The sequence below is a fragment of the Rhinolophus sinicus genome, linkage group LG06, assembly GCF_036562045.2.
Source record: "Rhinolophus sinicus isolate RSC01 linkage group LG06, ASM3656204v1, whole genome shotgun sequence".
NCBI classification, from domain to species: Eukaryota; Metazoa; Chordata; class Mammalia; order Chiroptera; family Rhinolophidae; genus Rhinolophus; species Rhinolophus sinicus.
In genome coordinates, this window is record NC_133756.1 from 127,188,544 (window position 1) to 127,214,603 (window position 26,060).

The 26,060-nt window shown below is 34.1% G+C and overlaps 1 protein-coding gene across 2 annotated transcripts in view; it reads left to right on the forward strand.

Annotated features, from left to right (window-relative positions):
- Positions 1-26,060, forward strand: part of USP47 (ubiquitin specific peptidase 47) — a 101,622-nt gene that overhangs the window by 1,306 nt on the left and 74,256 nt on the right. The gene's annotated exons all lie outside the window — the stretch shown is intronic.

A 26,060-nucleotide genomic window follows, 5' to 3' on the forward strand; every position in this document is an offset into this window, starting at 1 on the left:
AGAACATTACCTTATGGAGGGCTGAACTACTTTTTGTAGTTGGGTTGTGGATGCCAGTTTGGGTGACTTCTTAAATTCTTAAAAGCAAGTGATACGAGAAGCCTCGACTTCTTGGCTTCTCTTGAGTAGTGCACGACTAATGGTAGAATCCAGCACGGGCCAGTGAAATTTCAATATATTAATAGTATCTCTGTTGGCTTTATAAATATCTTTAGCGTATACAAACGTGTATTTTTAACTGGTTGGTCTTCAGACTAATGCTTTGGACTTTTATTTCTCATATACCTTACATGGAGGCAGGTGTCTGTTGAAATTAGCTATATAGTAGGATCTTGATATTTATGACTGATGTTCATTAGAAACTTTTTTTTTTTTTGCCTTTTTTAGTTGCTTTGTAACAATTTGTTGCTGCTTAAAACAAGCTATGATACTGCAAAAGACATTGGAATTATGTATCTCTGATATAAATATTTTTCCAACATCAGATGATAGTTGTTTGGCAAGCACAATTTTTTAAAAATTCAGTTATGTGTCAGTATTCATCAGCCATCACCTGTGCAAAGCAGATAAACTGATGAATTAATCAGAAGTCTTGCCTTGGGAGCTTTCAAAGCTACTAAGAACTAGAACTTCATTGAGTCCAAATTAGGGGCCACGTACTTTACTACATAATTAACTCTTATGCAAGGATGGAAGTGATAGGTGATATAAGAAAGACATAAATATGCATTTTCTTTTAGTGCTACATATTGCTGGTTTTATTCTTATGAAAAACAAAGTTAGTTCTTAATTTTTTGACCATTGGAAAATACATTATAGGTGGAATTCTGCTTTAAGAAAATCCATTAGATTTGTTTCCCTAATTGATGTGTAGAAAACATGAGAACTGATACTGTAATGCTGCTTTTACCTTTTGGATTTTAGAGATTCAATACTTCTCCTTTAAGACTTAACTCCCTACCTGAGGCTTCACGTTCACCCCAACTTTTTTCCTTTCTACTTTTTCTGGGTTGTATACTTTTATTTTCTATTCCCTAGACTCGTCTTCAGTCTTTTTCCCTGGCTCATCTCATGATTTCTGGAAGCGAGCAAATAGTACTCTCAAATCTTACAACTCTTTCTTGAAGTCCTTGCCTTTTTTTAGCTAGCTACTTCTTTTCATTTTTGATAGCCATATTTCTTGAATTTCTTGCTTGCTTTTCTCCTCCTTGAATTTTCTTTTGCATTTGATACTTTAAAAAAAAATTCCTTGATTTTAGTAATAGTGTACTTTTCTGGTCTTTTTTCCTACCTGTTTGTCCTATCTGCCCACTCATTTAGTCAATGCCTTTCTCTGTTTTCAGTGTTGTCAGTTACCACTTTTGTCTGGTGTTTGTCATTCCCTCTCCGGTCTATTTCAGTAGGAGTAGAATCATCCAGTGCTAAAGCTGAGAGAGAGCATAGTGATCATTTGGTAACTTCTACCCCTTTATTTTACAGATAAGGAAATTGGGGCCAGAAGATTGAGAATAACTTGTTCAGGGTCACATAATGAGTAAATGACAGAGCTGGGACTAGAACTGACATCCCCTTCATTATACTCTATTTTGCAGGTCCCTCCATGTATCCTAGAGGCTCTGTAAGAATAGTTTTAACTCTTTAAGTACACTTACTATATGAAAACAAGTTACAAAACTAAAAAAAAAAAAAAAAAAAAAAAATTCTCTTCTAATGGCTTACTATCAACAATTTGAAAGGTTTTGTTTTTTGTTGTTTTGAGGACCTTTGTATAGGGAACCTTTGACCCCTGCTAGATCTTAGTTAGGTATGTGCATTCATGCATGTTGAATGAGTAATATATTATTCTGGTCCCTGAAGCTCAAGGACAAATGTACCTTAGAGGGCTGCTGAAGAAAGCAGCTTAGTGTAGTACAGGGGATGGCAAACTATACAGATAGGCCAAATCTAGCCCGCAGTCTGTTTTTGCATGGCCCATGAGTTAAGACTGATTTTTACATTTTCACATTGTTGGAAACAATCAAAAGAATAATAATGTTCTGTGATGCATGGAAATACATGAAATTCAAATTTCAGTATTCATAAATAAAGTTGTATTGGAAAGTAGCCATGCTTATTTATTTACTATTGTCTGTGGCTACAGCAGAGTTGAGTAGTTGATGCAGGTACCGCATGCAGGATAAATTTTGAACTACTTAGCTTGGTATTCGAGGCCTAGCTAGTACAGTTTGATTCTGGCCACAACCCGCCCTTTCACTTTAGCTCTTCTCCCACGAAACAAGTTTTTAATGCAGCCAAACAGGTTTCTCTCTCTCACTTGTTTTTCATTTCTGTTTCTGCTATCCCCTCTTTCCTACTTCTCTCCAGCTGTTCAGAACCTTCATACACATTTTGTCCCGTAAGTACCTCATATCTTACTTATTCTGAAAAAGCCTTTTGTGTCCATTTTAACCTTAGGGATTTCTTCTTAGAAGACCTTTATATATGAATAGAATTCATTTGGCAATTAATAAATAGTGCTTTGTGACATCTATTATATTATGGTCTCAAACTATAATACACATTTTATATATTATGTTACGAATTTCTTGGCGGCAGAGATATTTGTATGTTTCTCTCACCTGTTTTATACATATTATAGGTCTAGGACAGTGTCCTTCCTGGAGCAGGTATTCATAATATTTGTTGATGTGGGTTGTACAGAAACTTAGAATTCTAACCCATTATCCCCTGCTTGGATGTTTTCCACAGCATCCTTGGCAAGCTTTTTTCCAACCTTTGCTTAAATACCTTCATGACTAATCTCTTTTAATATCTTTGGCTAAAAGAGATCTGTTAACTTTTTGAGTTGAGAGAAGTCTAGATCTCTGTAGCTGCCATCTTTTGATAGTTGCTTCTGGACAACAAAGAAATCTTAAATCATTTTCTGTAGGGTAGCCTTTTCTCCCTGATAAAGATGGGGGCAGGGAGCAGGCGCGCCAACCCTTTCTGTTCTAAAGTCTGAGCATCTCAGTGCTTGAACTGGTTCTTGCTTGCTCTCTTTTGGACATATGTCAGTGTTTTTAGTATTCCTCCTAAATTGTTGTACCCAGAGAAGAGCAGAGAGAGTGTGGTCTGTTCATTGTGGTTAACAACAAAGCTTTTCACCTCATGTTTTCACTCCACTATATGTCTTTGAATTGTTGCATGTTGATACTGGCTTGGAGATCTCTTGCTTTTAATATCATCACATTTTTTATTTATTGCTTTGTTGTTTTTATTACTCTGTTTCCTTATAAGGATTTGTGATAATATTTATTGAGTATTCACTCTGCATAATACTACTGTACTCTGCCATATAGGAAAAATTAAGAAGAAATAGAAAAAAATTCATTCTTCTCCCAAGTATCTTGTAGTGTAATTAAGGATAGGGTACATAATTTACTAATGCTTTTAAAATAATACTTTCACTGCAACATTTAAAGTGATGTCCAAGGAGTCTATAAAAGTAGAGAAGATGGAAAAATCAAAGAAAAAGAATGCAGTTCCATATTTCAGTGGTTTTTTTCTGCCTCTCTTTTCCAGGCAATAAACACTACTTCCAGCTGGAACTAATTATAGTAATCACCAATACTTATTAGGCATTTATGACATGTTGTGTGTGCTTGGTGTGTATTAACTCATTTGAGCTTCACAACGACCTCACAACTATATAAGGGCCGTTGATGTTGAGAGCCCCCAAAACATTAAAACAATTTATTTTTCATCTCTATTGTCCGACTTTTTATAAATTCCTTCGATACCTGTTATGGAGCATTTCAAACAAATATTCTTTTAATTCTATTTCTCCTAATTACATTTCTCGAGAAAATGTGCTGCAGTGATCATTCTTGTTTTGGGTGGTTCTTTTAAAATTAGCTTTTTTCTTAAATTTGGGGTGTTTATTCGCTTTTACCAGTAAAAGGCAAGTATGTCAAATACTACTTATTAGTGGTGTACATAAATTGGAATGTTTAATAAAAAGTATTAGTATTTCCAATATTAGTATTTCCAATATTCCAATAAAGTAAAGAAGCTAAATGTAGAGTTGTATATGATTCCAATTTTGTCAAGGAAAAAAATAACAATTTAGAGTTATGCATTGAAGATTTAGAAGAAATACTCTAAAATATTAACAATTGTTTCTGGATATCTGGATTATTAGGCTCTATTTAGATTTTCTTCTTTATGCATTTCGACAATGAGCAGGTACATTACTAAAACAAATTTAGATGATCTGATTATAGTTTCTGAGGTAGCTATTTATATAGAGTTGTATTGTTTTTATGCTTATATGGTTTTATTTTTCCCCTGTCTTCATGCCCTGTATACTATTTGCCAGAGTAATCTGATCCACCTATATGGCTTTAACCTTTGATTGTGATTTATACATTTACATTCCAGCCGTGACCTCTCTTCTTCTAGATTCAGATTTCTACCAGCAAGCTGCATATCTCTACTTGGTTGTAGAATACTATACGACCCACACATTAAATATGGGTAATATCCACCTCATCTATATTTTCTCCCTCTTCTCATGTCTTCCAATATAATTCTCTGTATTTTCTTGTTCAGTTAGTGCATCACTCTTTATTTGCTTGTTAAAATATTATTTGGACTCCTTATTTTTACTTTTTCTCATATATACTGTAGTTGGTTTATCACTTGGAAAATATCTCTTGTTCTCTTACTTTCTATCCATGGCTCTGCCTCTATTTTCTCCTTCAAATGTAGCTCTTCTAATGGTCTCTCTGCTTCTAAGTTCTTTTCTTTCCTAGCCTTCCTCCCAGCCACAATTACTTTCTAAAACAGATGAGATTAGGATTTACCTGTTTTAAAATTTATAATTATTAGCCACCATTGCAAATTAAATATTAGGTACTATTTATTAATACTATGTGCCAGACACTATGCTAAACCATTTATATACAGTATCTCATTTAATTCCTATAACAGCCCTTTAAGACAGCTATTATGTTTCATTATCTATTTGGTAGGTAAAGTAACACTTAGAGAAGTTAAGTAACTTGCTCAAAGTTATATAGCTGTTTGATTCTAAGTTTGTGTGGCCTTAACCAGTAGGAAAGTCCTTCATAATCTAGCCTCAGTTGATTTCTTAAAATTTAATTTTTATCAGTTATACATGCACATATTTAAGAGTTGACTAGCTGTGCAGGACTACTTAGAAAAACTATAGTCCTCTGCAATTCTTCCTCCCTTTTATTTCAGAAATTTATCTCTGTATCTCAAAATAGCATGCTTATAGTTTTCCTTCTTGATTTTTCAGTTTAAGGGATTATCTACTGACTTCCCGTAGGGGAAGATACGGTTTACCACTATCCCCAACCACATGCAGACACACTTCTCATTCCTGCCCTGTTCTCCCAATATTGTCTTATTGCAAGTTGTTTGGATACATTAATATTGAGTTAAATCAATGTGACTATGCATTATTCATAGTTGAGCCATAGTTTACTGTGATTATTTTCCTTTCTTGTACAACAGTTTTCCCTGAGTTATTTTTTAAATTTTGCTTTTGCTTAGTTTTCTTTGTACTTATTAATTTAGCCAAGTGGTTCTCAACTGGGGGCAACCTAGAGGACACTTGGCAACATTAGGTAGGTAGAGGGAGGGCAGGGAGTGTGTTACTGATAATCTAGTGAGTAGAAGCCAGCTGTGCTGCCAAGTATCATCCTACACGGCACAGGACAGCCTCCCACAGCAAAGAATTATGTGCCCCAAAATGTCAATAGTGCCACTGTTGAGAAACCCTGATTTAACCCAGTCTCTCAAGAGTATAAATCTCCTCTTATGTGCAAACCTATCATTTTTGTTTGAATTTCCTTAAATTGCAGCTATTGTCTTAGGTTTGCCTTTACTCTCTGTCATCTTAGTAGTTCTCCTCAGGTCTCTCTTGTGTTAGAGCTGGTTCTGTATGTGATGTCTTCATCTTTTCTTTGCTTTCTCGTTTTGGTGGACCCCTTTCAAAAGCTTTCTGGATGGGATATAATTTTTTCGAGACCTCACAGGTCTGAAAATGTTGTTTGTACCCCCTTGCTTTATACGATAGTTTGGCTAGACAAAGAATTCTCCCTCAAATAATTTTCTCTTAGAATTTTGAAAACATTGGCCCACTGTCTTCTTTTTTTTCAGTGTTGCTTTAGAGACAGATATCAAATGCCTAGAAAATTCTTTACCACTATTTTGAAACATTTTTTTTCTCTCTGGAAGCTTGAAGAATCTTTGTCTCTATAGAGTTCTGAAATTCCTGTATTATGTGCCTTGGTATAGGTCTGTTTTTATCCATTGCTGCTAGGTTCAGGGTAGTCTTTTCTAATCTGGGGTTTATCTCAGTTCTGAGAAGTTTCCTTAAATATTTGTTTTTATTTCCTCCTCTTCATTTTCTTTGTTCTCTCTCGTTAATTCCTATTAAGTGTTGAGCCACTGAGAGGTTTCTCTAATATTCTTGTCTGTTGTCATCCATTTTCATTTTTCTTTTTCTTTTCTTTTTTTTTTTTTTTTTTTTTTGCTTTCTGGGAGATTTTTCTCAACTTTATCTTTCAATTCTTCTACTAAGGTTTTATTTCTGCTATCATGTTTATAATTTTCAAGTATCTTTTTTTTTTCTGGAAAAAAGTTTTTAATAATACCCTGTTTTTGTTTTATGGATGCAATATCTTTTATCTCTCTTAGGAAATTATTGGTACTTTTCTTCTCTGCATATTCTCTTTCCTCCAAATTTCCTTTTGCTGTTTGTTTGCTATGGGTGTTTTCTTTCATATTAGGTGCTTTCCTTAGATGTCTGTGGATCCTTTTAAATGAAGTCAACACTTATTTAAAAGAGGTACCATAAAAAGCTGAATGGAAGCTCTGCCAGTAGGTGGTTATGGTTTTCCCCATAGGTTGACATGTCTGTATAATTTCCTTGCAGACTCCCAGTGACACATCTTTTCTCTTTAGCTGGGTTGATTTCCCAGAAAAGATTTTTGATCTTTTGCCTCTAGAGAACAAGCTTGGGAGCTGAGTAGGAAAAAGGGAGATGGGTTTCATTATTAAGTATGCAAATACACTTTCATTTAATTCCCCAGTTTTCCGAATGGCACCCCTCAAGTCCAAGAGATAACCTGTTTTATACTCTCCAGAGATTGTTTATTGCCAGGGAGAGTCAAAGAGTAGAAGAGGGGATCTTGGGTTTCTAACTGCTTCTTAAGCAGACTTCAATCTTATTTTAGTTTTAACTCTACTCTTACTCCCAGAGTATCTGAAACTGCCCTTTTTCTTTTTAATTTTTTAATAGAGTTGCAAAAAGAATACAGAGTTCTCATATACCTTTCACCAAGCTGCTTGTTTAACATCTTATGTAACCATAGAACACTTATCAAAAGAAATTAACCTTAACAATGCTATTAACTACACTACAGAATTTATTGAGATTTTACTAGTTTTTCCATTAATTTTTTTTTTTTGGTTCCAAGATCCAAATTCAGGATCCCATATTAAATTTAGTTTTTTATGTGTCCTTACTTTCTTTATGTATGTGACAATTTCTTAGTTTCCTTCTCTTTCATGACCTTGACAGCTTTGAATACCGTGTTTTCCCGAAAATAAGACCTAGTTGGAAAATCAGCTCTAATATGTCTTTTGGAGCAAAAATTAATATAAGACCCAGTCTTATGTAAGACCGGGTCTTTTATTTTATTACATTATATTATATATTATATTTATTATATTATTTTATTTAAGACTGAGTATTATATTATATTACATTATATTATATTATATTATATAAAACCCGGTCTTATAGTAAAATAAGAATGGGTCTTATATTAATTTTTGCTCCAAAAAACGCATTAGAGCTGATTGTCCAGCTAGGTCTTATTTTCGGGGAAACACAGTAGTACTGGTCAGTTGTTTTGTACAATGGCCCTGAATTTGGGCTTGTCTGGTATTTTCTCATGATTAGACTGAGGTTATGAGTTAAAGAGAAGGATATTACGGACATGATGTGTCCTCAGTACATCATAAGGAAGTGGTGAGGAGACATGCTGATACTACTGCTGGAGAGGTTAACTTTGAGCACGTGGGTCAGGTGGTGTCTGCCAGGTTTCTCCACTGTGAAGTTACTCTTTTTCTTTTTAATAATTACTAAATATTTTGAGGCCAATCTGTTTCTGCTTAAATTTCTGCCCACCTGTTTTAGCTTCCTTCTATGGGTCTTGCCTTATTACTGTTGCATTCTACTAGTAATTTTCTATTTCCATCATTATATCTACATTGATTAATTGGAATTCTTCTGTGAGGAAGAGTTGTCCCTTCTCCCCTATTTATTTATTTATTTATGTCATTATAGACTTACTGATGGCTTTGTGCTCATCTTTTCTATTTGAGCACTCCTTGCTTTGTGGTACCCCATAATGCTTCAGTCTATCTTATGTTTTCCCTGCCCTAACCCTAAAATCAACCATTTTAAGAAGGAGTTTGAGGTCTTTTGGTAGAAATGTAAACATGATGTAAACCAGGTGTCTTTGGCTTTCCCCTAGGCTAGTGTAGGAGTCAGCCTTCTCAGGTGTAATAGTCATTACCACTTGTTCTGCTTTCCAGCTTCTGGTTTCTTATGGTTTTGTGTTCTTTGAATATTTCTTTACTCTTATTTGAGAATTATTTGGGGGGAACTTAAGAGCTAAATGCTTGTTTTCAATCTATCCTCTTTAACCAGAAATTCCTAACTTAATGTTTTTGTATTCTGCATCAAGCCAGTTTTGTCTTAGCCACATTTGACTACGTTAATTGCTGTTCCCAGATGTGCTATATGCTTTCATGTGTCACTTCTACGCCCTTGCCCTGAGTGAATAATAAGAAGTATTTTTTATCATCTGGTTTTTAAAGAGTTTTTCAATGGGTGAACTTTGATTTTACATGAGAACTACTATTTAAGTACTTTTCTTACATACTTAGGATTTTCTTGCCTCTGTTTTATTTTCCTTTTTTTTTTGGTTAGTCACATAAACTTTTTATGTCTTAGTGTCACATACTATAAATGTTTGCTAAAATGTAGGGGAGAGGGCTAGCACATTTCCAGAGTACTAGTATACAATCGTAGCCCAAGTTGGAAAGAAAAGATTATATTGAAAATAAGGGGATGTGAAAAACATAGCATTAAACATAGATTTAAATACCTACTGTAAATTAAGGTTCCAGAAGACATCTTTTTAAAAAAAAATTATTTTGGTGACAATGGTTAGTAAAATTACATAGGTGAGAAGACATCTATTTTTAAAATTGATTCATTAGTATTAAGGATCTTCTTCAGTTCAGGCAACATTTTAGGTGTCATGCAGAGGCTTTTTCTTTTTTTTAGGTGAGATTTATTACACAGATTTTAAAGTGTTTGGCCTAGGTATTGCTAGCTTAAAATCCAATTTTATAGACGCATTCTCCATTGTAAAAAAGTCTTTGACAAAATGATTGTGTTTGGAAGTGATGGCAAACAATTGGCAAAAATGATGTGGTCTTTACATCAAGATTCTTGAAGACCACACATATTTTTTTTGAGCCTGGTTTTCTGTTATTGTAGTGTAAGTAAACAGATGCCTTCTCTTTGCCCTACTGCATATTTCCACTTACTTTGTAGGTGTGGGAGTAATAATAATTGCCCAAGTCTTTTGTTTAATGGAACTAAACTGAACCAGGTATATGTAAAGTGGCCACGGATATGAACATTTCATTTACATAAAACTGTTGCTATGCCCCACCGTTGAGAAATTATGGTTTCTATGAAAATTACTGAAATGTATGAATTTTGATGATTTTTTTAAAAAGCCTGCTTAACCAGCAAAATCCAGCCTCTCTTCTATAAGAAACCTTTCCTGAGTCTCCTCTTTCAACCTGATTGCATTTTCCTAACCCTGATATCCCATAGCACTATAGCTCTTGGCATTTGAAAAATTATACCCCTTTATTGTAAGTTGCTTGTCCTTTGTGTTAATGCCTTTATTAGATAAGAAGCTTTTCAAAGTCAGGACAGCCAGAGTGCCTGGGTTCAAATACCAGCTTTGTGACCTTGGGCAAGTTACTTCTCAGTACCTTAGTTAAATGAGATACTGGTAACTACCTCCTAGGATTGTTGGAAACATTAAATTAGTTAATACATGGAAAGATCTTCCACATAATAAGCATTCTATAAATGTTAGTTAATACTGTGACTACCTTCATTACTGTTACCACCTTTGTGGGAGTTCAGAACGAATCACCCCAAAATGTGCCTCTGGTATGAGGATTGTTTTGAGCTAAAAACAACTTTACCTGAGCACTCAAGAGAAACTTCTGCCATTCCCTTAACTACCTAGAAGAATTCGAATTAGGGCCCTTGCCTACAATAAAAGATGATCAGAGGTAACCTCTTTTGACCTATCTGTGGGGCAGGGCAAACTACGAATTCCTGAGTGTGCACTCTCTGCAATGACCCTCTGAAGCCCCAAGGTGCCCTACCTCACCCCTAGCTCAGAATGTCAGATATACCCATGTTCCCTTTCTGCCTCTGACTCCCTCATGTATGTGGGGTTCCCATACATGTGTATTACATTTGGTTATTTTCTCTTGCTAATTTGCCTCATGTCTATTTAATTATTAGACCAGCAGAAAGAACCTTGAGGGTAGAGGAAAGTTTCTTCCCCATATCTTCGTCCTATATTCTCCCCAGAGGCCAGCACAGTGTGCTTTACATTGTCTAATAAATATTTATTGATTAAATGAAAATGAAGTAATATTTTAGTTATGAAATATGCTAGTCATTTGAAGTTACAGTTCTGATTATGACCTGTCAGCTAAATATTTTATGTGTATAGCACAAATCCTAGTTGATTGTTAGATTTGACAGATTCTTTTATGTCATTAAGTAAGGCCTATCATCATTGCTTTAGTTAAGAACTGGAACATGTAACAAAGTACAAATATTAAAAATAAAATTTTGAGTCTAATGAGTCCTAAGAAAAATGGGTTTAGTATAACTAGATATTTGTGAAAATAACTATATTAATAAATTACTTGATTGCAAGATTCAGTGTGAAGTGTTATTTTAAAGCAGGATCCATGTTAAAAATAGTTTGTTCCTGAGGGAACTTTATGTTTGATAATCCTGATTTTCCCGTAACTGGAGTATAAAAACAAAAAAGGGACTGTTTCTGGATGATATGGATGGAAGAGACTGTTTCTGTCATTTGTGTTATTGTGTGCTTTTAATTTGATGCTGTGTAATTGACTGCTGTAAGACTAGCTGTCTTTCAGATATTCATATAACATGCTTATATTCAATAAATAGAGTGGCTTTCCAGTAAAGAAAACCTAAGGGCTGTTAAGAAAAAAGGTCTGGATTTAAATCTTTCTGTATACAGTGAATCCATTACCTTTGGTAATATTATAGGTTTAACTTTAGGAAAACCATGAACCTCATTTATGACTTATGTGAAATTTTCTTGTGTAACCAAAGCGTTGTAGTTTTACTATAAATACCTTTGTTTTCTCAAATGAGAACTCACCTATTTTTATTGAATCATAAATATAATTTTTCTTAGTATAGATTTCCATGGCTCTTGATGCTATAGAATTCATTCAGTTAAGCTTGAGTTAGTAGCTGCCAGAAACCAGAGATTCAAAGATAAATTAGGAACCTGACCTAGTTCTATGTGCTAGTCTTGTATAGTCTGGAAGAGACAGACATGTAACAAGACAAATATATAATATGAAAATAAAGTAGAACCATAGAGGAGGGAGCCGCCAGCTTTATCTAGGGGATTCTGTGAGAATATAACATTTGAACGAGGTCACAAAGGGTGATTTTATTGCCTGGTAAAGAAGGAGGTTAGAGCTTTTAGTTAGAAGGAATAGCATTTAAAACACTAAAGTTTTGTAATGCATTTTAGGAAATAGCAAAAAATTTAGTAGATGCATTGGGTGTCTGGGGTTGAGTGAGAGAAGATAGTTCTGCCACATTGTGTCTTAAAATTCTGAAGGCTTTGTTTACCTATCACGAGTTTAGATTTTCACTATGTAGACATTAGGGAGCAAGGAAATTTTTTTTCCCCAGGAAAAGTTGATAGATTTATTTGTAATTGCTGTAAAGTTTAATTGCTGAAACTTGTTCACTGAAACATTTTTTTACTCCTGTGAATGTTTTATGCACAAATGAAAGTGGGGGAAAGGGGAATTTGTTAATACTTTTTCTCTCACCTGTTTGTTTGTTTTTTTTCATTTGCAATCATATAATTAGGTCCCTTTTTTGTTTTTTAAGAGTGAAATGTTTCCCATCCTCAATGCACCGTAAGCACATTTTCCACATGAGCCGGGCTGGCAGGGTATCCTTTGGCATAATTGTTCCATATTTGGTATGGGTAACACACAGGTAGGTGTATTCAAATAGGCTAACTAGACAGGCACCATTTGTGTCAGAAAAGTGCCTGTTGCTACACTCTGGGAGTGTAGATCTGTTGGGAAGTTCTGAGCAATTTCTTATACTTGATGCTGGAAGGGAAGTTTGCAAGTAAGTTTGGTGTGCTTCTGATTTTTACTGACAGCCACAGTACTAGTCTTGTAATGATGTGGTTTCTTCACCTTTTCAGTATAAGCCTGTGTGGTCTGTTTGCAGGCATCCCGCTTTGTAGGAGCCATACTATAAAGAGCTCCCTATTTACCCTCCTTCTTTTTGTCAGAAGCTCAGCCGCCGGGAGGTGCTAGAGAGGGATGATGAGTCTGGTGGTGGCAGCAGCAGTGGCAGCAACTGAGAACAGCGCAAGGAATGTTTTTAATTAAGGGATTAATGAAATCTTCCCAAGGATGTCCCCAATGCTCCAAATAAAATTAAATTTAACATTTAACTAAGAGGAGCTCTTGATTACAACCCCGGTTCCAGGTTGGATTAGAAAGTAGAATTTTTGTATGACTCATCTCATAAAAGATACATAGTAAATAGAAACTATATAAGTTTATATACATCAATTTTATAGATATAAAATATCTACCCTTTTATGTGTTTTAATTTGATTGCCTTTAATTTTAGGTTTACACCAAGTTGTATAATTGATTACTGTATTTATAGTACTTTGTGGTGATGAAAAAAAAAAAGGTGAAAAATTAGATACCTAACAATGAAGTTTCTTATTAAAAGATATCTGAGAGATAGTATTGCTTTAATTTTGACATTTGAAATTCATGTGTCTTGAAATGTTTATTCACCATTCCATTATTTACCATTAACCTAATACAAATACAATTTTAAGAATTCTAAGAAAAAAAGACATGATACAGAAAATGTTTCTACAATTCAGTAATATAATTTAACACTGGAAGGGTAGTCGTGAGGGAGGACAGCCTCTTTATTTTTAGGTGAGAAAAACATAAAGGCTGTAAAAGCTCAACAATTTATTCAAGGTCTCAGGTAGCAGAAGAGCTAGAATTGGACTTTTTTTTTAAAGTCAAGTTTACTGAGGTATAATTTATAGACAGGAAAATTTGCTCTTTTAAGGTGTACAGTTTTATGAATTTTGACAAACTTACACAGTTGTAGAACCACCATCACAATCAAGATACAGAATGTCTTCCTCACCTTAAAAAAGCTTTCTCATGCCCATTGTCGTCAATCCCTTCCTACACCTCCAGGCCCTGCGACCACTGATCTGTTTTCTGCCCTCATATTTTGCCTTTTCTAAATTTATATGAAATTTAACATATGCTCTAACTGGAATTCATATAGTACGTCTGTACCGTTTTGAGTCTGCCTTCTTTGATCTAGCATAAAACTGAGATTCATTTATGTTGTTGCATGACATAGGTTCTTCTTTTTTATTGCTAAATGCCACAATTTATGTATTCAGCTGATGGACATTTGGGTTGTTTCACTTTGGGCGATTCTGACTAAAGCTGCTGCTAATATTTGTGTACAGTTTTTCAGGTGTACATATGTCTTCACATGGTAAGTACATGTTGAATTTTGTAAGAGGCTGCCAAACCGTCCTGCGATGGCTGCACTGTTTTGCATTCCGCTCAGCAGTGTGTGAGCACTGTCATTGCTCTGCGTCCTTGTACTTGGCAATGTCGGTTTTTTTCAGTTTCAATTCGCTTTTTAACCATTCTAATAAGTGTGTAGCGATATCTCTTTGTGGTTTTAATTTGCATTTCTCTAATGCCTTATGTAGAGCATCTTCATGTACCTGAGGGATTTTTTATTAAGCCGGATCCGAAAAACACACTTTATGCAAGTATTACCTGGTTAAAATTTTGCTGGGTACTGACAGGAAAGAAAGAAAAGTACCTGTTTTCAAGGAGCGCATGATTATCATAGGGAAAACTGGTAATCGTGTTAAGGAGGAAAGGCTATACTTGTGCTGGACTCTTGGAAAAAGCGGTTCACATAGTAAGGGATCCGGTGGAAAGGACAATGGTTTGGGAAGCAGAAAAGTCAGCGGTGACTTTGCCTTAGGTGCTTAACCTTTCTGGGCCTTTTAAAATTTCTTTCATCTGTGAAATGCTATAAGATTTATCCTTAAATTATATATAAATCTACCTAAACTTTTTAGTAGTAGGTTTTTAAACTTTGTGAGAAGGCCGTGCAATCAGAAAACATAAAATCTTTGCAGATTTTTTCTGTCTGATGATATTCCTATTGCCCCAAAAACATTATCTTTTGAAATTTTAAATAATATAAATTACAATAAAATGTTATTATACTCGAGAATTATATATTTATTAAATCTATTGTAAGGATAGTAACTGATAGTTCTATAGTAATACCTCTCATCTAATACTATTATATTATTATAATTTATGGAGCATTCTTAAGGTATTCTTTTTTTTTTTTTTTAATCTTCAGAAAATCTCTGTGCCCCTGAGAGTCAGAGATAAGTGACTTACGTAGGATTACACAGCTAAGAGAAAAGTAGCCACCTTGACCTGAGAATTCTAGTCTAGATCTTTTGCTTCTGCAGTACATTGCTCTTTGCACTGTCACCTACTCCAATAGGATATAAATACTTTAGTTTTAAATAATCTTAACATTTTTTTCAGCTGTATAATTTCACGTTCAGAGAATTATTACAGTGTAATATTCTTACATTAAAATTATCCATGCTTCTAAATAAAAAACATAGTAACATAATATAAACAAGCTTCTTTGATTTAGTAAATGCAGTAGAACTCTAATTCAAGACCTGTAAACAAGTCAGTTGTATCACAAGCTGAGTCACTGTTTGTCAGACAGCCTAGCCTACTCAAAGAAGAAAACTTAGCTGTAATCAAAAATAAAAGTAACAGGAATAGTAAAGGGCATATTATTTCCCCTCCTGAGAGTAGTTTGTTTAGTTTCTAAGTTTAGATACCTACAGTATATTATTAGTGGGTTACACATTACCATTAGTAGAACAATTACTATTAAAAGGAGTTACGACAAAAGTGAGAAGAGTGTTAGGATAGAAGTAATAATGCCTTTACAATTTAATGCCACAAATATGTCAACATTATAGAGTCACAAGTAAGCCTGTATTTCTTAGGAAATCTGTGTTCATGTGTGACGTTAGGCTAATCACTTCAGGTTTCTGAATTTCTTTTTATTCATCTGTAAAATAAGGAGCTAGATCTGATGTCCAAAGTTTCATCCATCTTTCACATTTTGATGAGTCATCTGATTGATTTGTTCTTAACTGTCAAATTAAATATGTTGATAATAGTTTAATAGATTGTAAACTATTCTTTTAAAGTTTTGAAACTTTACATTGTTAGTTTTCTTCAGATGGAATGAATACTTACTTGAGGTAATTTGTTGTAAGTAAAAATGTTACATAGTTTCCAAAGAACTATTTAATTATCTAATTATAATATTATGGGGTTCTGGGAGCTTGTTTTATTGGTATTTTGGAATGCAAGTATCTGGGGGACACCCTAATACTGGAACACGAAGGCAGGTATGAAAATATGTCTTTTACAAAATTTTTAAAACAAATGTCATATTGACAGGCAGTTGGCGTTATGACATGTTGCATTTTGTTTAAGTTCAGAAAATCCAGACCATGATATATTGAACAAATACCTGTTAATAATGCAAATTAGTTTATTATAGAATTTGTATTTAACTGCAATAGTAAAGTACATAGAATGCACTTACAATTTTTTGTGTGTCTCAAACTAAGCTTTTAAGTACAAAGTCATTTTTAGAAAATGCCTATGAAGATTTGAATTCAGAAAGCTGGTTAAAGCAGGGAGTGGTTATTATAAAACTTCCTTTAAGTAAAAATTCCTTGCACTAAAAACAATTTGAAAATTTAAAATCAGTTTGGAAAATTTTCAGTTTCATAACCAGTTTTTAGAAATTTACTTGAAAGTTTTAAGAGTATAGTATGCTTCCGAAAGCATCATTTATAACATATTATGAAATTATTTTCCTCAATGAATATGTTTTGTTAGAGAATTCCCTAAAGGGCTTAGACTTTCTACTTCTGTGGTTTGGTTTTAGTAGTAAAGATTGTAAAGTAACCGTTTTCATTTTTTGGCTAAGAAGAATAATGCATAAGAATATGCATTAATCATCCTATACACTTGTTAAGGTCTTTATGTTCATATTGTATCTTTATGATTTTCTAACTTGATTTATGTTTATATATTCCTGATCTTAAATCCTTGGATATATTTGTTTTCTTTTAAGAAGAAGAGCTAAATTCTGTTTTTTTAAATTGATATAAATCCTAGATATATGAAAGATATTTCTTTTTAAAAATTTGAGCCTAAAACTAAAATTATCAAAAGCTAGGGCTAAGAAGACTGAACCAGTCATTTGGGGGAAGTTATAGAGAATACTAGTGGGAATGGACTTAAAGATAAAATGTATATTAAGAAAGTCTTGAATTTTTGTTAGTTATATGTAGTTTGTGTTACTCTCTGATCATAATGATTCATAGAAATGTTTTATTAGAAAGGCTTGACTGTTTAGGAATCTAAACAGAAATGGAAATGAGAAATGGGAAATGTGATATATTTTAATGATATACTTTAACTTCAGTTTTTATTCACATTAAAATAGAAACATTTAAAATATGTAATCACAAAAATGGAAACAGTAAATTATTTCATTCTCAAAAATTTAAAAACTGAAATAAGCACTAAAAAATTCTAACTCGATGCATATCAAATTTGATCATAATGTTTTTACCCTAATTCGGTTTTATTTACATATGCATTTGTTTCTAAATTGCATATTTAAAATATGCTGAATAAAAAGTTCATGATCAGATTATTTTTAAATATGATCAAAGTTTTTATATTTGATTTAGGAACACAGCTTCCTGGCAGTTAACTTCTATAGCTGATATTTTCGCTTTTAAGTGAACAAGTGAGTTTTAAATGCTGAAAATAAGTTTTGCCAAGCATTCCTTAAGGAGCACTAAGCCAGATAGAGCCATTCCCTAATCCTTTTCTTCCGTCATCCGTATCTTAGTATTACTCAGCAAAAAATAGGACATGTTTACTGTTAAAATTTTTAGAATACTTACACATACACTCTTAGTCTTTTGGTTATCTCCCATTCTATACAGCAATCTTCTTAATGTTAACTTTTAAATTGAATAAATCATCCATTTATTTTAATGTTTAGATTATTCACGATTTGGTCAGTAAGAGCCCTTCAACTAGTTTCTGTGTCCTCTTGAGATATCCCACCGTTCTTGGAGCATTCCCTTACTTTCTGGCAGTGCAAGGTTTCCCAAGCTCTTTTTGTACTTCCTCAGCCCTAGTACTAAGATCAGCCATTCTACAAAGACCTCTGGATCCTTTTTGTGGAGAATGGCATTCGGAAACGAAGATCTGGGCACTAGATGTGTTTAGTGCTACAGGGATATCATTACTTTTAGGTTCTCTTAGTGGGAGGAGCTAGAAAATATATGCACACAAACATACATAATTGTGAAATCTGTTTTTATTTCTATATTTCTCTCTACATGTATGCATATATACACTCAAATCGTATGAAAACCCTTAAGAAATAGGCAGATTTTTATTTTTTTGGATTGCAAGAAAATTTATTTCATGCTTATACATATATTTACATATATCCATAATATAATCCTATGCATATTATGTGTTTGTAATGCAGAACCATTGGAAACCCCGTTTGCAGGCTTTTTTTGCTACTTCCACAAATTTATGGTCATAAGTTCTCTATTTAACTTCAGTATTTTTAAACATTGTAAAATACACATAACAAAATTTACCATCATAATCCTTTTTAAGTGCACAATTCAGTGGTATTAGTGCATTCACATGGCTGTGCTGCTCATCACCATCCATCCACAGAGATCTTTTCATCTTGCAGAACTCTCCCCATTAACACTAACTCCCCACTTCCCTACCCCCGCCACCCCCCGCATCTGGCAACCACCATTCTACTTTCTGTTTCAATGAATTTGACGACTCTAGGTACCTCATATAAGTGGAATCACACAGTATTTGTCCTTTTGTGACAGGCTTATTTCACTTTGCATAATTTCGTCAAGGTTTATTCAATTTGTAGCATGTGTCAGAATTGCCTTTTTAAGGCTTAATAATATTCCATTGTATATATTTGTATGTTATATATATAGTGTCACATTTTTTAAAAACTTGTTGTAAGCTGAAATGATGTAAGCTGAGTTAGACTTTGCAGCATAGATAGTGGTGTGACAGGAGGTTATAGACTTGCTAAGAGCACATCATGTCTCGCTTTTTGTGGAAACAGCCCAAGCGTCACATTGAGTCAACTCTAACTGATTTTATAGTGTAGAGTTTTGCAGGGTGTATTCATCAGGGCAATACTTATCATAGAACATAATAGTCATATTTCACTTTTAATACAAAGTGGGGTTTTTTTTAGCATTTTTTATCATTTCTGTTTAGAGAACTTCCTTTAGCCATTCCTTTAGTGTAGGCCTGCTAACAAGTCTCAGTTTTCCTTCCTTTGAAAATGTCTTTATTTCCCTTTATTGCTGAGGAATATTTTGCTGGATATAGAATTCCGAGTTGATAATTCTTCTCTCAGCACTTGGGAAATACTGTGCCACTTAACTTCTGCCTCTCTGATTTCTGATGAGAAATCTACATTTGAATTGTTTTGCCCTTATATAAGATGTTTCTCTCTCACTAACTTTCAAAGTCTTTCCCTTTCTCTTCAGTTTGCAAGGAATTTGATTATGCTATGTCTTGGCAGGGATTTCTTTGGATTTATCCTGTTTGGGATTCACTCAGCTTCTTGAATATGTAGTTTTTTTGTCATTTGGAATGTTTTCAGCCATTATTTTTTTTTAGTGCTTTTTCAGGCCCTCCTTCTTTCTCCTTTCCTTTCAGGACTTGGGTGACAGGAATGTTAGATCTTTTTTTATAGCCCTACAGGTGCTTGAGACTGATTTTTTTTAAGTATTTATTTCTTTATTGTTGAGATAAAGATTTCTGTTGTTCTTCAGGATCACTGATTCTTTCCCCTGTGATAATTCATCATGCTGTTGAGCCCACCTAGTGAGTTTTAATTTTGGTTATTGTATTTCATCTGCTATTTCTTTGCTGAGACTTTGTTTTTTTCATTTGCTTCATGTGTTTTAATAATTGCTTGTTGAACATTTTTATGATGGCTGCTTTAAAATCATCAGATAATTTCAACATTTGTGTCACCTCCATATTGGTGTCTGTTGATTGTCTTTTCTCATTCAAGTTGAGATTTTTCTTGGTTCTTGGTATGACAAGTGGTTTTTTATTATATCCTCAACATTTAGGTATTATGTTATGAGACTCTGGATCTTATTTAAATCCTGATACGATGCCAGCAGGGAAAAGGGGGCACTCCCTTATTACTTAGAGGTCAGCGCAGGAGTTCAGGTTCCTCATCCCGCCTTTATTTATAATCTGGGATGAGAAGGGTACTTTTTACTGACGGGTGTGGCTGAATTTCAGGCTCCCTTCAAGCTTCTGTGGACATCTTCCTGGCTGGGTAGAGGAGGGGCACTTTGTTATTCCTCCCCATGTGGCCTCTACTGATAGAGAAGTGGGGAGGTACCTCTTACCACTGGGCTGTGATGAAAGTCCCCACTGCCCACTAGGTCTTTTTTGACACCACCCTGTTGTGGGGGAAGGGAGTACCTTGGTACAGCCAGGTGATGGGAGTGGAGGCAGGACAAGGTGTTTTTTCTGTGGTGTTTGACTGGAGTAGTGTGGTGTCTAAAAGCTTCCTGTTTTGTAAGGCTACCCCTTTCCTGACCCTGTAGCTAGAGAAGAGCAGGTTTTTCATGGGGCTGTTTTAGTGTGTGCCACTCAGACCAGGATGTGTTAGGCAAAAAGAAATCTGTGGAATTAGCCACCATGCCCATCATTCTTTGGGTCTAGAGGTCCCTAGACAGTCTGCTTCCTCTTCACCTCTCACTGTCTATTATATTTGCTTTATACGTAATATTTTTAGCTGTACTTAGCAGGAAGAATAGGGAGAAGTGCATCTACTCCCTCTTCTAGAAATGGAAGTATTAGGTATTTTAAAGAGTAGAATAGTGTGTGTCACTCCAAGCCTATGACTGACAGTAATTCTTTTTTAACCAGTGAAAGCTATTTTCTTTTTAATTTCCACTTTAAGAGGCTTCTACTCTTCCTTCTGCCCTCTGTTCTTCCTAATATATATTACTTGAAGTAGAGGAATCCTAGAAGTTGAAGTGTATCATCATAAGCTCTCTCTATTTTAGATATCCTTAGTTCCTTTAATTATTTTTTTTATGTAGTGCCCTCAAATTGCCTATAATCTATATATTGTCTTGTCAGTGTTACCTGATCTTTTTTTTTTTTTTTTTAACAGAACTTTATTGGGGAACAGTGTGTACTTCCAGGACTTTTTTCCAAGTCAAGTTGTTGTCCTTTCAATCTTAGTTGTGGAGGGTGCCGTTCAGCTTCAAGTTGTCCTTTCAGTCTTAGTTGTGGAGGGCGCAGCTCAGCTCCAGGTCCAGTTGCCATTTCTAGTTGCAGGGGGCACAACCCACCATCCCTTGAGGGAGTGGAACCGGCAACCTTGTGGTTGAGAGGACACGCTCCAACCAACTGAGCCATCCGGGAGGCAGCTCAGCTCAAGGTGCCGTGTTCAATCTTAGTTGCAGGGGGTGGAGCCCACCATCCCTTGTAGGACTCAAGGAGTTGAACCGGCAACCTTGTGGTTGAGAGCCCACTGGCCCATGTGGGAGTCAAACCGGCAGCCTTCGGAGTTAGGAGCATTGAGCTCCAGCCGCCTGAGCCACTGGGCTGGTCCCAGTGTTACCTGATCTTGACTGCTAGTTTTTATTGTTGATTTGTTTTCTGTAGACACCATTCTGCTTGCTGTACACACTAAGAATTTAGTTGTTGCCCCAGATCTTCTTCGTGTGTACTACCGCCTAGGCAAATTGCTCTCATTTTCTTACTCTGCATTTAGTTGTTTTGTCTCTCTTACAAGGTAAGAGTGGTCTAACACTAAACATTTTTGCTTTCTATAATTTAAAATTTTGCCAAGTACACGTGCAGTGCCAAACATTTGAAAGTCCCAGAAATACGTAAAGGGAAAATATTGCCTCTAATTCTATCCCTAAAAGATAATACTGTTAATAACACTTCAATGTAATTCTTTTATTCTCTACATTTTTCCTTCTTTTCCTTCTCAATACAGACTTTAAAATGCTATTATGTTTCATGTTTTAAGGGTACCATTATTTCTTAGCAATATGTAGTGAATATTTTCCCTTGTCAGTAAATGTAACAGCATTATTTTCAAGGGCTGCATGGTATTTTACTGCATTTGCTAATCGCACTGCCCCTGAACGGACATAGTGACTAGTGTGCAACCTTGTTTCTATTCTTAAAGTGAATATGGTTATTCTTTAAGTGAAAGCTTTCAGCATTTCATTATTAAATATGTTTGCTGTAAAAATTTGTAGATGCACTTTATCAAGTTAAGGAAATTCTCTACTTTATTATGTGTTATGAATAGATGTTCATGGAGTTATTATAGAAAGTTGTTACCATGAAAAGATGTTTAATTCAAATACTTTTTCTGTATTTTATGTATTGACATGATTTTCTCTCTTAATCTGTTAATATGTTGCATTATATAAATTGATGTTTCCATTGTTAAATGAACCTGGTTATTATGTATTATGCTTTAATACATTGCTAAATTCAGTTTCCTATTACTTTGTTTCAGATATTTTGCAGCTTTTGTCATGAGTGATACTGGTTTTTAGTTTTCCTTCATTATATTAGTTTTTTAGAGTTTAATTGTCATATGCTAGCCTCATAATATGATTTAGGGAGCATTCCTCATATTCTGTAACTGAAAATTTTATGTAAAACTTGAATTGGTTATCTTTGATTATTCGGTAAAATCTTTAGTAAAATCATCTACGCCTGGAATTTTTTTGTTGTTATTGGAAGATTTTTAACTACTAATTCAATTTGCTTAATGACTTTAGGACTATTGAGGTTTTCTTTTGTTTTCCTTTGAGTTTGTTTGATGTTATAGTTTTCTGAGTATTTATCCATTTTATTACGTTTTCAAATATATTAGCATAAGTTTGCTTGTGACATTCTTTTATCTTTTTCTTTGTATCTATGGTTATACCCCCTTATAATATTTGTGTGCCTTCCTTTTCTGGGGATTGATCTTACTAGTGGTTGTTAATTAAAGTTTTTGTTGTTTAATGGAACCAGCCTTTTGCTTTGATAATTTTCTTCACAGTATTTTTATTTTCTATGTGATTAATTTCTGCTTTGACCTTTTATTTCTTCTCTTCAACTGCTTTAGCTATATGGCACAGATTTTGTTGTTTTGTTTTCTGCCTTCTGGGGACCAGCTAGAGCCGCAAACACCCCTAGTCACAGAGAACTATATTTTTCAGCTCTAGGTTTTTGGAGTTCTTCATCTAGAGTTCAGCAGATCACTCTTCGTCTTACCTCTGCTTATTCCCGTGCAGGTTCACTTCTTTTCTGGAAAACTCCCCTGCTTTTTCCCCAATATGCTGTATATGTTTTGATACATAATATTTTTATTATCACTTGGTTCTAGGTATGTTCTAATTTTCGTTATTCTTTGACCCATGATTTGGTGTGTTTCTTAATTTTGTAATTACATATGGTTTTTCTAGTCATCTTTTTGTCATTGACATTTAATTTACTTGCATTGTAGTGAGAGCAAGTGTTCCATATACTAATCCTTTGAAATTTGTTGAGACTTGCTTTATAGGACAGGCCAATATCAGGTCAATTTTTATAAATGCACTGTGTATGCTTTAAAAGACTGTATAATCTTGCAATTGTTACGTATAGTGTTTTCATATATCTATTAGATGAGGCTTGTTAATTTTGATGTCTGTATCTTGTTGAATTTGTTGTCATTTTTAAGTTTTAGCCATTTTGATAGGTGTGTGGTAATATCTCATTGTCGTTTTAATTTGCTTTTCCCTATTGGCTATTGATATTGAACATCTTTTTATGAGCTTACTTGATGTCTGTTTATGGTTTTTGTTGAAATGTCTTTCATGATTTTTGCCTGTGGTCTAATTAGATTGTTTGCTTTTTTTATTGCTAGGTTTTCAGAGTTCTTTAGTCTAGATACTAGTTCTTTGCTCATTATGTGGTTTGAAATATTTTATGCCAGTCTTTTCATCTTTAACATGTCTTTGCAAAGTAGGCATTGCTAATTTTGATGAAATCCAGTTTATCAGTTTTTCCTTTTTTAGATCATGCTTTTGATGTCAAGTCTGAGAACTCTGCCTAGCCTTAGCTCTGGAAGACTTTCTCCTGGTTTTTGCCTAAAAAATTTATAGTTTTATATTTTTCATATAAGTTCATGATCCATGTTCAGTTACTTTTTATTTAATGAAAAACTTAGGTTGAGGATTACTTTTTTGCCTATGGATGTCCAATTGTTCCATCACTGTTTGGTGAAAAGACTGTCTTTCCTCCTTTGAGTTGCTTTTGTACCTAGTCAGAAATCGGTTGCGCATATTTGTGTGGATCTCTGTTGCTTTCCATCCATCTGTATGTCTTTCCCTCTGTCAGTACTACACAGTCTTGATTACTGTAGCTGTATAATAAGTGTTGAAATTGGGTAGACTGAGTCTTCTTACTTTATCCTTTGAACTATTCTAGTTCCTTTGCCTTTTCATGTAAATTTTAGAATAATCTTGTCTCTGTCCTCAGAAAATGTTATTGGGGTTTTGATAGGACCTGCTTTAAAACTGTGTATCTATTTGGGAAGAATTGACATCTTTACTATGTTGAGTCTTCCAGTGTAAGAACACAGTATGTCGCTCCATTTATTCAGTTCGTCTGTTATCTCATTGTGATTAGAGAACACATTCTACATTATTTCAGTTCTTTAAATTTGTTTGTTTGTTGGATGTGATCTGTCTTGGTTATATGTTCCATGGACATTTGAAGAGAATGTATATTTTGCCTTTGTTTGGAATGTTTTGTAAGTTTGAATTGATTTTCTGTGGGGTTCTAGCAATTGGAGAGAGAGAGAGAGAGAGAGATCTCCTAACTATAATTTTAGATTTATTTATTTCAGTTTTATCAGTTTTGGCTTCACATATTTTGCAGATCTGTTTGGTTCATACACATTTAGGTTTGCTATGTCTTCTTGGTGTGTGGACCCTTTCATCATTATATAATGTTCTTCTCTGTCTCTGATAATTTTCTTTGTTCTGAAGTCTACTTTATCTGATACTAATTTTTAAAATTAATTTCTGCTTCCTTTTGATTAATGATTGCATAGTATGGTTTTTTCCACCTTTTTACTCATACAAAATAGTTTATATGAAATATATATTATATACAAATCAGGCAAAATATTTTAATATATCACATATTTGACATAATATGTATTATATATGTGTATATGTGTGTGTGTATAGTAAATTTTGCAGAGATAGCATATAGTTGGGTCTTGTTTTTTAATCTACTTGGCCAATATCTGCTTTTTAATTAGTTTATTTAGACCATTTGTATTTATTGTAATGGTTGATATGTTACAGCTTAAGTCAGCCATTTTATTTGGTGTTTTTTGTTTGTTCTTTCTGTTTTCCATTTTATTCTTGTCTTTTACTTGCCTTCCTGTGAGTTACTTGAATATTTTTTTAAAATTCCATTATGATTTATGTATAGTGATTTTGATTGTATTCTTTTGTGATAGCTTTTTTAGTGGTTCCTTTGGGCATTTATACACACACACACACACACACACACAGACAAATACAAATATATACGCACGCACATACACACACACAGTGCCAAAAAAATGTATACACATTTTAAGAAAGGAAAACTGTATTAAAATTGTAATACTTAATATATACCAATAATAGAAGATGAATACAAGTCACATTTGACTTATGCAATTACAAGAGGTGCTCAAAGTGGTTACCATCAGCGTCCAGACACTTCTGATTATGGCAAACTAGTGCTTGAATAATGTTGACCGAAATATCGACTTACATAAATTTTTTTGGCACTCTTGGTGCGTGTGTTATATATGTGTGTGTGTGTATGTATACTTATAGTCTAGTAGTATCAATATTTTACCAGTTCAATTGAAATGTAGAAACATTTAACTCCTTTTATGTCCCTTTACCCTTTCCTGTTTATAATATAATTATGTTGAATATATCCTCTACTTATATTTATAAGTATATCAAGCAGTCTTTTAATTTTTTCACTTCAACTGGCAACTATTTAGTAAAAACTCAACAGGAGAAGGAAAATATATTTAGTGATATTTTGCTTACCATATTCCTTATTTCTTTCTGATGTTCTAAGGTTCCTTCTTTGATCATTTCCTTTTTTGTTTAGAGAACTTCCGTTAGGGTAGTTCTACAGGAGACATTCTTTCAGTTTTCCTTCATCTGAGAACGTCTGGAATTCTGCTTGATTACTACAGCGATTCCTGGGTCATTCCTAAAGGGTTTTTTTGGTTATAATATTCTGGGTTAACAGTTCTTTTCTGTAAGCACCTGAGAAACGTTGTACAATTTCCTTCT